The sequence below is a fragment of the Neopelma chrysocephalum genome, unplaced genomic scaffold (assembly GCF_003984885.1).
Source record: "Neopelma chrysocephalum unplaced genomic scaffold, ASM398488v2 Primary Assembly neopelma1_96511, whole genome shotgun sequence".
In the NCBI taxonomy this organism is placed as follows: Eukaryota; Metazoa; Chordata; class Aves; order Passeriformes; family Pipridae; genus Neopelma; species Neopelma chrysocephalum.
In genome coordinates this window covers 1-12,001 of record NW_020925157.1, presented here as the reverse complement: position 1 = coordinate 12,001, position 12,001 = coordinate 1, and the positions used below count along the sequence as shown (strand labels likewise).

The 12,001-nt window shown below is 44.3% G+C and overlaps 1 protein-coding gene across 1 annotated transcript in view; it reads right to left on the bottom strand.

The window, feature by feature from the left end:
- Positions 1 to 10,032, bottom strand: part of LOC113981373 (tubulin-specific chaperone A-like) — a 43,496-nt gene extending 33,464 nt beyond the window's left edge. The window contains exon 1 of the mRNA XM_027708727.1: positions 10,028 to 10,032. The gene's annotated coding sequence lies outside the window, so the exon portion shown is untranslated. The remainder of the gene's footprint in view (positions 1 to 10,027) is intronic.
- Between the last annotated feature and the right edge of the window lie 1,969 nt (positions 10,033 to 12,001).

Here is a 12,001-nt window from a genome sequence, read left to right as displayed (position 1 = left end):
CGGGGGAAGTGGGGTCATGCAGGCCATGGAGGGTCCTCTGACTGGCGGAAGGGAGAGCGGGGCAGTCCTGTGCGAGGTGCCACAGGTAAGCAGTGCGCCTGAAGATTCGTGGTAACACAGTGGAGGAAGGATATGGTCAGGGTGGATAATGGGGTTCCTTTAGAGTGACGGGGGTCCCAGCTAGGCTGGGGCCTTGTAAGGCACCCCAGCCTTGGATGGGTACAGGGGCCAGAACAGTTGGTTTGTTTTGTTTGTCTGTTTGTTTTTAGCTTACCTGTGGCTACTGCCCAGGTTTGGCATGTTCTGGATATATTTGCTTTGCTCTGTTATGTCCTGAAAGGGTGGATAGGTCAAAGGGTTGTTCCTGGATTTCTCCTTGAGATTGTGTATAGATATGTGTTAGTAAAGTAGGAAATGAAAGACTTGCCCAAATTGTTGTAACAGGTATGTAGCCTGTGTACCCCTATATGGTAGCGAGCTATGCTGGCAATGGTTCATGCCTTCGGTAGGGTCACCCATGCCAGACAGGTCAAAACCATAGGACCAGATACACTACGTTCTTGGGCAGGATGAGCTCGTTAGCCTTTTGGCAGTCATCCTAGGAGAAGGACAACTCTAATCTCAAACCCGGGCAGATGGAGCTCGCTTAGCCCTGTAAGGTCATCCATCTAAGAGAAGGTCACTCTAATCAAACCTACATCCTGAGGACCTTGCTACCACCGTCCAAGCTTGCTCGGCCCTGGTAGATGAACCTTAGGATTAAAGGGTGGGTTCAGTTCCACGCATACTGCATCTCACCTAAAAAATCCATTGCGCAGGCTTGAAGGCTTTACCCACATGCAAAAAGTCCTGTAGCGACGGGCGAGGGTCGAAACGGTAGGTGAAAGGTGCACTGGGAACCGCAGACCCAACCCTGCATGCAGGCAGTTCAGGATATTGGTCATTTGAGACTGACGGAGATGACAGTCTCTTGGGGCAGCACCCTGAACGTCCAAGCAGCCTTTTCAAGGACAGCACTGCTTGCTCCACTCAGAGAGGGGCCTAGAAAAGGTGACCTAAACAAAGCTCATCTCCACCTTCACCCGGTTGGTTAACCGCAGACCAACGGGCATCTTCTTCCAATGCGGTCGCACAAAGAGCAAAAGACAAAGGCATGCACCTGCCTCCAAAGGTGTACCTAAATTAACTCTAGCATGTTGGAACATCAGAACCATGCTCGATTCTGCGAACAGCGGATGTCCTGAGCGACGTTCTGCCCTAATTGCCCATGAACTGGCTCGTCTCAACATCGACATTGCTGCTCTCAGTGAAGTTCGCCTTCACGAGGAAGGCAGCCTCAGAGAACATGGTGCCGGTTACACACTCTTTTGGTCAGGTAAGTCCAGAACTGAAAAACATCTCTCAGGTGTCGGCTTCATGATCAAAAACTCTATTGTCCCCAAACTCGAAAATCTGCCGACAGGTCACTCTGACTGCATTATCTCCCTGCGCCTCCCACTAAACAACAAACAACACATTGTCATCTTTAGCATATATGCCCCAACTCTCCAAGCTGACCCTGCTGAAAAAGATAAATTTTACGCTGACCTGCGCTGCCTTACCCAAAAGGTGCCCGCAGATGATAAGATCATTATCCTTGGTGATTTCAATGCCAGAGTAGGTAGGAATTTTGAAGCATGGAAAGGAATATTAGGCAAGCATGGTGTTGGAAACTGCAACGATAATGGTCGACTTCTGCTAGAATTCTGTGCGGAGCAACAGTTTACCATCACTAATACTATCTTTCAGCAGAAAAATAGTCTGAAGACAACCTGGATGCACCCCAGGTCTAAGCACTGGCACCTCATTGATTATGTCTTGGTGCGACGGAGAGATGTCCGTGATGTCCTCCATACCCGCGTGATGCCCAGCGCAGAATGCCAAACAGACCATCAGCTTGGGCACTGTAAACTCAACTTCAATCTCAAATTCAAACCCAAAAGGGGCAGTATCCCAAGGAGAAGACTCCAAGTTAACGATCTCCAATCAGCCACAGTAAGAGAAAGATTCCAGGCAAACCTTCAAACTATGTTCAAAAACCATTCCACAGATTCTGCAGATTCCTCTCCTGAAACAATTTGGCATCATATTAAAAGCAGCATCCTGCAATCCGCTGAAGAATCCTTAGGGTTCTCCCTCAAGAAGAACAAGGACTGGTTTGATGAAAACAATCAAGAAATCCAGGACTTGTTGAGGAAGAAGAGAACTGCCCACCAAGCACACCTTGCGCTGCCATCCTGTCATGCAAGAAAAACAACCTTTTGTCTTGCATGCAGCAAGCTCCAACAGAAACTCCGTGACATCCAGAACAAGTGGTGGACCGATCTAGCTGCAAAAACTCAACTATGTGCAGATACAGGGGATCACAAAGGATTCTATGAGGCCCTGAAAACAGCATACAGGCCCACATACCAAGTCCAAAGCCCACTACTCAGTGCAGATGGTCAAACACTTCTGACAGATAAAACCTCCATTCTGAACAGATGGTCTGAACATTTTCAGACTCTTTTCAGTACCAACCGTGTAGTCCAAGACTCAGCAATTCAGTCCATCACACAACCGGTGAAATGCGAATTGGATACTGCCCCCACTTTAGGAGAAACCGTCAAGGCCATACAGCAGGTGAAAATCAGCAAGGCAGCTGGGGTTGATGGAATTCCACACGAAGTCTGGAAACATGGGGGTCTTGCACTCCATGCTAAATTTCATGAGCTTGTGGTGCGCTGTTGGGAACTAGGTGAACTACCATCAGACCTTCGTGATGCAGTCATCATCACCTTGTGTAAGAAGAAAGGAATTAAATCAGACTGTTCAAACTACCGTGGTATTACTCTGCTCTCCATTGCTGGCAAAATCCTGGCAAGAATACTCCTGAACAGACTAATTCCCGCTATAGCAGAAGGAATTCTACCTGAAAGTCAGTGTGGTTTCAGAGCCAACAGGAGCACCACAGACATGATATTTGTTCTCAGACAACTGCAAGAAAAGTGTAGGGAACAGAACAAAGGTCTCTATGTAACCTTTGTCGACCTCACCAAGGCTTTCGATACTGTGAGCAGAAAAGGTCTGTGGCAGGTTTTGGAACGTTTAGGTTGTCCCCCCAAGTTCCTTAAAATGATCATCTCACTTCATGAGGATCAGCACGGCCAAGTCAGGTATGGCAACACACTTTCTGAGCCCTTTCTAATAAAGAATGGTGTGAAACAAGGCTGCGTTCTCGCTCCTACCCTATTCACAGTCTTTTTCAGCATGATGCTCCAAAGGGCCTCGGCAGACCTCGATGATCAGGACGGTATCTACATTCGATATCCTACGGATGGAAGCCTATTCAACCTAAGGCGATTGAAGGCCCACACCAAGACCTTAAACCATCTTGTCCGGGAGCTGCTTTATGCTGATGACGCCGCCCTTGTGGCCCACACAGAAGCAGCCCTGCAGCGTTTAACATCCTGCTTTGCAGATGCTGCTGAGCTCTTTGGGCTGGAAGTCAGCTTAAAGAAGACAGAAGTTCTCCATCAACCTGCACCTCAGGAAGTCCTCCATCATCCCCACATCACCATCGGCCAATCAGAGCTCAAATCAGTCCAACAGTTTAATTACCTAGGCAGCCTCATCTCCTCGGATGGTAAGATTGACGGGGAGATAGACAACAGGTTAGCGAAGGCATATAGTGCTTTTGAAAAACTCCATAAAAGAGTTTGGCGTAATAAACACTTGAAGAAACGTACAAAGATCAGTGTTTACAGAGCCATAGTGCTGTCTACTCTTTTATATGGTTCCGAATCATGGGTCATCTACCGCCACCACCTGCGTCTCCTAGAACGCTTCCATCAACACTGCCTCCATACAATCCTAAACATCCACTGGTCAGACTACGTGACCAACACATCTGTTCTTGAACAGGCAACAATCACAAGTATTGATGCCATGCTACTGAGAACGCAGCTGAGATGGGCAGGGCACATCTCCAGGATGAAGGACCACCGGCTCCCTAAGATCCTGCTTTATGGTGAACTTGCCACCGGCTGCCTCAAGAGAGGAGCCCCGAAGAAAAGATACAAGGACTCCCTGAAACAACATCTCAGCCTCGGGCATATTGATCACCATAACTGGTCTACTCTGGCCTCCAGTCGGGAGGCCTGGAGACAAACCATCTATAACGCTGCTGATGCTTTTGAGAAAGCACGCAGGATCACCCTTGAGGAGAAAAGACAACGCAGAAAGAATCGTGCCTTTCAGAATATACCATCTCAGGAGTCTTTCTGCTGTGCCTTTTGCAACCGGACATGTCTTTCTTATATTGACCTTTTTAGTCACCAACGCGCTTGCAAGAAACGTGGGTAGAGCCCTTCCCAAATCTTCGTTCGCGAAGCCTAGCCATGATAATGTCGCAATTTGTAAAAGTAGAACATAATAAAACTTATTGGGGCTTGGACTCACTCTATCAGCATTTAAGGACCAGAGTAGCAGGACCAAATTTATTTACCACAATAAAGCAAGTCACATCCCAATGTGAACTTTGTCTGAAGGATAACTCCAATACTGGAAAAAAATACACCAAGGGGCAATAAGCAAAGGGTATTTCCCAGGTGAAATTTGGCAAATTGATTTCTCTGAACTCCCAAGAGAAGGGGGGGGTTCCGTTATCTCTTGGTTTTGACTGACACATTTTCTGGATGGCCTGAAGCTTTCCCATGTAGAACAAATGAATCAAGAGAAGTGGTTAAAGTCTTGTTGAACGAGATTATATCACGGTTTAGAATGCCTAAGAGCATCTCTTCAGATAGAGGTTCATGCTTTTGTGCATGAATTGTACAAGCAATAGGTAAAGCACTAAAATCAATTGGCAACTGCATATGCCCTACAGACCCCAAGCAAGTGGGCAAGTGGAAAAGATGAACCATTTCATTAAACAGCAAATAGCTAAAATCTGTCAAGAAACAAATTTGTATTGGTACCAAGCTTTACCTATTGCTTTAATTCGAATCAGAGTCAAACCACAGTCTAAAGAAAAGCTAAGTCCATTTGAAATTCTGTATGGCAGACCTTATAGAATGAACAATATTAACAGTGAAACTTTAGATCAGATAGACAATCAATATGTGTATGATTATGTTATGGCTATAGGAAAACAACTGCAGAAAAATGCTACTGTGGTGTTAGAACACCAGCCCAAGCAACCTAATGGTAAATTACATCCATTTAGCCTTGGTGACCCTCTGCCAGAAAAGTGGGATGGACCTTTCCAGGTGTTGCTGACCACGTTCACAGCAGTCCAGAGACTCACCTGGATTCACTACCCTCGAGTCAAGAGAGCCCCTGAGAAACCATGGACCTCAGAACCCATAGGACCAACCACTCTCAAGTTCACCTGACTCTGACTACTGGGATCTTATTGAGTATGGTGACTATAACCTGGGCTGGATTATTAGAGTAGCCATGGTCTCAACCCTATATTGGGCATTCCAGTTCTATGGGAAAAGATCTTTCAAGAAATTATAAATGGAACTAATTTTGTCTTTGCAATTTTACTAAAATAATAGGCTGTGATTTTAACTATACAATTCCAATAACTACTGAGCAATTAATTGAAAATTATTATTTGTTGTATCACAATGTACCTAAATTACTAATAGGGATAGATATAAGTCTTTTCCAGAAGATGTTTGAACACCCAGATATAGAAAAGATGGTGCAAGAGGTAAATAAAACCACACAATGCATGCTTTGGCAAGTGAAACATGATACTGAAAGTATAAAGACCATATTGACAAAGGTAGAGCAAGTAGGAGAACATAATTAGTGGGACATCTTTACAGGGTATTCCCCCACAGCAACACAGGTGTTTCATTATTTGATACATCCAGTATTGGTCCTAGTAGTAACTATAATTCTGCTATCCCTCTGAAAGGTTTGGCTGTGGTACAGATTGAGTACCATAGTCAAAAGGATGCAGATAATGTGGGCAATGATAAAAATCTACCAAAACTCTTTGCCCTTGAAACTTGATGAAAGAATTCACAAGTCATAAGAAAAGTGGGGAACTGAAACAGGAGCCAGGCTTAAAAGAGTTAACTGAGATATCTTGACCTGCTAAGAAACCCCAATACCTGTTTTGCTAGAAGAACATTTTAGGAGCACTGGTTAATATGTTCTGTTCTGCTCACTGGACCAAAGACCTTATTATAGAAGGAATAGGAGTAGTACACACACAGTAATAAAGTAGGTAAACTAGATGTTTGAATAAGATCTAGAAGGTCCAGAGCCAGGATTTTGCAAGCTTGAAGAATTCAGGTCACCTAATTGAAGAGGTCAAATTGAGGAAGATGTCCATGGCGACCACCAGAGGGATGAAGGCTTGAGGAGAAGACCCCCACAGTAGAAGACTGCACATGTCTGGAAAGACTCCGCCCAGAGACTAGCCTACTTATTAATATGTATGTTAAATGATGTAACCATGTATCTAAAGTGTATAAAATGTCTTGCTTTTGCACTTTCAAGTCGAGCAAGTTCTTTGTGATGCAAACTACGCTTGCTCCCAGAGCTGTCAATAAATACCTTTGCTGCTCAAAGATCCAAAAGTCTCTGAGCAGATCTTTATACCAGATTTTTTGGACTCAGTATAATCTTATAAAAATAATTTCAATTAAAAATATTTTTAAAGATTGTGTGGGTTTATCCATATAGAATATCCTAAAAAAGCTATATACCGGTACTTAATTTTAAATACATAATAGAAACAGATAAGAAGCTGCCTTGTAAATTGGGATGTCTGCTAATAAAGACACTAGTTCAGAGGAGAAAGCTTTTTATCTCAAAAAAAGTTCTTACATCATAGGTAGCCAAAAAACCCTTAATATTAAGATGTCTGCAAAGGTAACACTCACCATCAACTTCTAGATCACCATTTACCAGACTTTCTCATCACCATCCAGACTGATAATAAATGAAGGACATAATTCTTAAAAAAAATTGTTATATGTAAATAAAAAGGAAAAGCTCCTTCATGTTCACAACCTATGATTCCAAAATGGTTTGTTTTGGGTTTTTTTCCTGGTCACAACTCCATGTCATGCCATTAAATGCAATATTTCCCATACTAGTTTTCATACACAATAATGAAAAGTAAAATGCCCAAATAACACAGCAGCCTCATAGTCTTGAGTTTCCTAGAGTATTTTCTACATTTACCTTGATGCTGGTTTGAGAGTTATAGACAAAAATTCTATAATTTACATTAATAGCAATTTTCTTTATGACCTTATTTTTCAGAGGGAAAAGAATCCATCTTTTAATCCCAATAATGGACTCATATTTGGGAGCACCATGCTTTTTGCTATCAAGTGTAGATTCAAGAATAATGCAAGAAATTTTGAAGGTCAGAGGGGAATATCAAGATAGTCTATCTAGTCTGACGTCTTGCAGTAATTTTTACATTGCAATTCCATTATTAGGTTTAATTATTTGTTGTTATTGAAATTTGGCTATCTCCTACTTTGTTACATATGTTCATCATGTTGGATTATATAACACTAGATTCCAACCAAAACACCCTTCAGGATCTGGAGAATGATGGAGTAATTCCTGATTAACTAACTCAAGAACAAAACAAACACTGAGATGGTAGTGCAAACAATACAAATGAAAAGAGAATAAAAGTCTTGTAGAAAGCTTCTTGGTCACATTAGCACATCAGAGCAAAGTAATTACTAATTAAGTAAGAACAGCTCAGTAGGTACCAGAAAAAGCCAGACCATAACTTGTTGCATTTCAAGTACACAGACCATATATAGATGGAAAAACCTGCAACCATAATAAATACTACAGGTGTAATTTAAGCAGACATTCCACAGTGTCGTATAAAATATAAGCTACAGTACCTTTAACTTTTAACTGCAAGAATTCAAAAACAAAAAAGTAAACAATGTATATTACCTATCATAGTGTAAAAGCCCCAGACTTGCTTGACGAGTTTCTTAAAAGGGCTTAGATTTTTTTAGACCTGAGGCAGTGCATGGGAGAAATGCAACAGCGTTCTCAGGAGGTTAAACAACAAACTTTTACTGTCAAACTTTAGAAAATGAGGGTACTTGGCAAATTTTAAAGCAAACATTCAACTGAAATAAAGCATTTCACAAGGCGTTGACTTAGCAAACTCTAACCCAACTTTTAGTTAGCCAGATTTCAAGAAAAGGAAATTAGGAGAAGAAAAGAGAGAAAGAAAGAAAGGGAACAGAGAAAGATTAATAATCACCTCTTGAATTCCAGCGTGATCTCAGCTGCTATAAAATCCAAATGGTGGGCTGTGACCATGTGCGTCTTTGTGCTATTGCTTTTATCTATTCTGGTCTCTTGGGGCCATCCCCCCAGGTGTGCCAGTGGCTAATAGCCATTCTGGGGCTAGACTAGAGGCTCCAGAGGCAGGGGATGTGGAGCAGTGCACCATCCCATCTCGGCAGAACTTGCCCTGCCCCGCCCCCCTTTAGTTGTTTTGAGCCAGTAATCATTTTCTCCAGTCTCTCACACAGTTATACTTGTCTGTGCTGGTTTTCAATGGGATAGGGTTAATTTTCTTCACAGTAGCTGGACCCCTGGTGGCCTAGTGGTTAGCATGCAGGACTCTCACTGCTGTGACCCAGGTTCGATTCCCTGGTCCCCTGGGCAGATGGAGCTCGTTAACCCTGTGAGGTCATCCATCTATGAGAAGGTCACTCTAAACAAACCTACGTCCTGAGGACCTCACTGCCATTGTCCAAGCTTGCTTGGCCCCGGCAGATGAACCTTAGGATTAAAGGGTGGGCTCAGTTCAGTGCATGCTGTGTCTCACCTAAAAAAAATCCATTGCGCAGGCTGGAAAGGTAAAAGACCTTTCCCAAAATCTTCATTTGTGAAGACTGGCCATTACAGCTAGTATGAGGCTGTTTTGGAATTGTAGTGAAAACAGTGTTGATAATACAGAAATGTGTTTGTTATTGCTGAGCAGTGCTCACACAGCATCAAGACCTTTACTGGTCCTCACTCTGCCCTGCCAGCGAGTAGGCTGGGGGTGCACAAGAAGTTTGGAGGGGACACAACCAGGACAGCTGACCCTAACTGGTCAAATTGAAAATTGAGCAGCTGCAGAAACAGTTACAGGAAGAAAAGAAGAAAAAACAAAAATTGGAAGAAAAGGTAGAGATGATGCTTAAGCAAGCTGTCTATCCACCCGGCATTGTACAGATTAGAAAACTAATTGCATCCCCTGAAGAATGGGGTGGAAATATATGGGGTGATCTCTGTGATAACGAACTAGGGAAAATTTATTATTTAATAAAGTAAAAATAATTTATTCTTTAATAAAGAATGGGCAGCCAAAGAGGAGGTAGCAGAGGCAGTAGTGGCAACTGAGGTAAGTCCAGGGATGAATGTTAGATTGAGCTGTACAGGGGAGTTCCCGAGCTCAGGGACACCCAAGCAGCAGCCCAGAGTCCTGTCAGGACCCAGAAGCCCTCCTGAGCCAATCAGTCGAGGAGGGGACATTGCCAGGAGCACTGCAAGAGATTTAAAAGGCTCTAGGGAGCGAGTGACCAGGGTGGACAAACAGGACGTGGTGTGGCAGTTTGTGCAGGCAGGGCATGCAGGGAGGGTGCTGCAATCTGCAAGTAGGTCCACAGCTCAGGTAAGTGCTAAGTGCTCTAGGCCTCTGCCATAATGGTGGGCACTCGCCTTGGAGCCAAAACTTGTGTGTCTACTGAGGCAACCCCTGAGAAGTCTGATGCTTCTACCCAGATAGAACTGGTAAGGAAGGAGATATCAGTACAGGTGGTAGCTTGCAATAGATGCCCAGATACTTCTGGAGAAAAGGCTAATACCTGGACAGTGTGCACAAGTTGATGACCTGTTGCAGCAGGTGGCCAAATTACAAGAGACAGTTAATAGGTTGTGTAGTATTAGAGGGGCTGAAACGGAGATAGATCCGTGGCTTTGGAACCATACACCTACAATGGACACCACTGAGCCTGAGACAGCTTGGACCCTGGTGACCCACAAAAGCAAGGCTCCAATTCAACCTCCACCCTCCAACATCCAGACCGAAACCAAATATTAAGCTTTAAAGACTCTAGACATCCATGAGCAAGGCCAACAAGGAGAACCTGCACCAGCAGAGCACAGTGGTTTATCATAAAAAAAAATGTTGAGTGCTTGTAGTGGGTGACTGTCTATTAAGGGTGTGTTGGGTTTGGCTGAGCTGGAGTTCATTTCCCCACAGTAGCCCTCACAGTGCTGGGCTTTGCATTGGCAGCTAGAAGGGTGTTGATAACACATTGGTGTTTTGGCTACTGCTGAGCACAGCACCAACACTGCAACATTCCTTCCTTAGTTGAGGCCAAGATCCTGGGAGGGGACCTGAGTAGACCAGCTGACCCAAACTGACCAAAGGGATATTCCATACCATATGACATCAGCTCAGATATAAAAGCTAAGGCACAGAGCAGGAGGGGGGGGGCATTCATTGTCTCCAATGGCTGCCTGCTGAGAAAACGTCACGTGTACCGTAGCCCTGCTTCTCGGGAGTGGCCGACCATCGCTGCTGATGGGAAGTTGAGAATAAACCCTGCTATCTTTTGCTTCTGTGCGCACAAGCTTCGCTTTACTTTTTGCTTCAAATAAACTGCCTTATCCCAACCCATGAGTTGGGTTTTTTTCCACCTTACTCTCTCCCCTGTCTGACTGGGGAGTGATAGAGTGACTGGGTGGGCACCTGGTGTCCAGCCAAGGTCAACCCACCACAAAGGGGCACTGAGGCACCCAACTGATAGACTGATAGTCATGAGAAGTATGCTGCCTACTGAGGGTACCCCAACTTGTCAAGACCATGGACTACTTACTACCTGCTACTACTTTTTCATGTGGGTACAAATGATGCCACAAGCCAAAAAATGGGCAGGATCAAGGAAGACTTTAAAGTCCTGGTGATGCAGGTGAAAAATATCAGTGGCCAAGTCACCTTCTCATGTATCCTACTGGTCAGAGAAATGGGGACAGTCAGAAGCAGATGCATAGTGCAGATCAGTGTCTAGTTTAGTGGGTGATGCCATCAAGGCTTTGACTTTTATGACACTGGCTTGAACTTTAATGATTGTAGCCTGTTAGGGAGGGATGGGATCCACTTGTCTAAAAAGGGCAAGAGAATCTTTGGCAGTAGGCTGACCAATTTGACAAGATGGGCTTTAAAATGAAGGACTTGGGGAGTGGGGTCCAAAGTGGTGATGCTCTTGCCGTTGCTTCCCCCTAGGGAGTAGGCCATGCCAACCAGAGCAGCCACAGATGTTCCTTGGCTACCTCTCAAGATGAGAATCATAGGACTAACGACATCAAGGGTGTGTATGGCTATGGAGAATCCTCTTACACCCCTTCTAAGGAACCTGCACGCTTGATTACCTCTCTGAAGTGCCTGTACACAAACGCTCACAGTATGGGAAATAAACAAGAAGAACCACAAATCTATGTACAGTTGCAGGGCCATGATCTCATCGCAATTACTGAGACATGGTGGGATAGTTCATGACTAGAATGTTGTCATGGATGGCTGTGTACTTTTTAGAAAGGATAGGTCAGCAAGACAAGGTGGTGGAGTTGCTCTTTATGTGAGACAGCAACTGGAATGTATCGAGCTCTACCCAGGGAGAGACAAATGAGTTGAGACCTTATGGGTAAGAATAAGGGGCAGGCTAATATGGGTCTTATGGTTGTGGGTGTTTACTAAAGGCCACCTGATCAGGAGGAGGAAGTTGATGAGACTTTCTATGGGCATCTGGAAATAGCCTTGCGGTCACAGGCCCTGGTTCTCCTGGGGGATTTCAACCACCCTGATATTTGTTGGAGGGACAACACGGCCCAGCACATACAGTCCAGGAAGTTCCTTCAGATCATCGAAGATAACTTTTGGATGCAAGTGGTGGAGGAGCCAACGAGGAAAGAT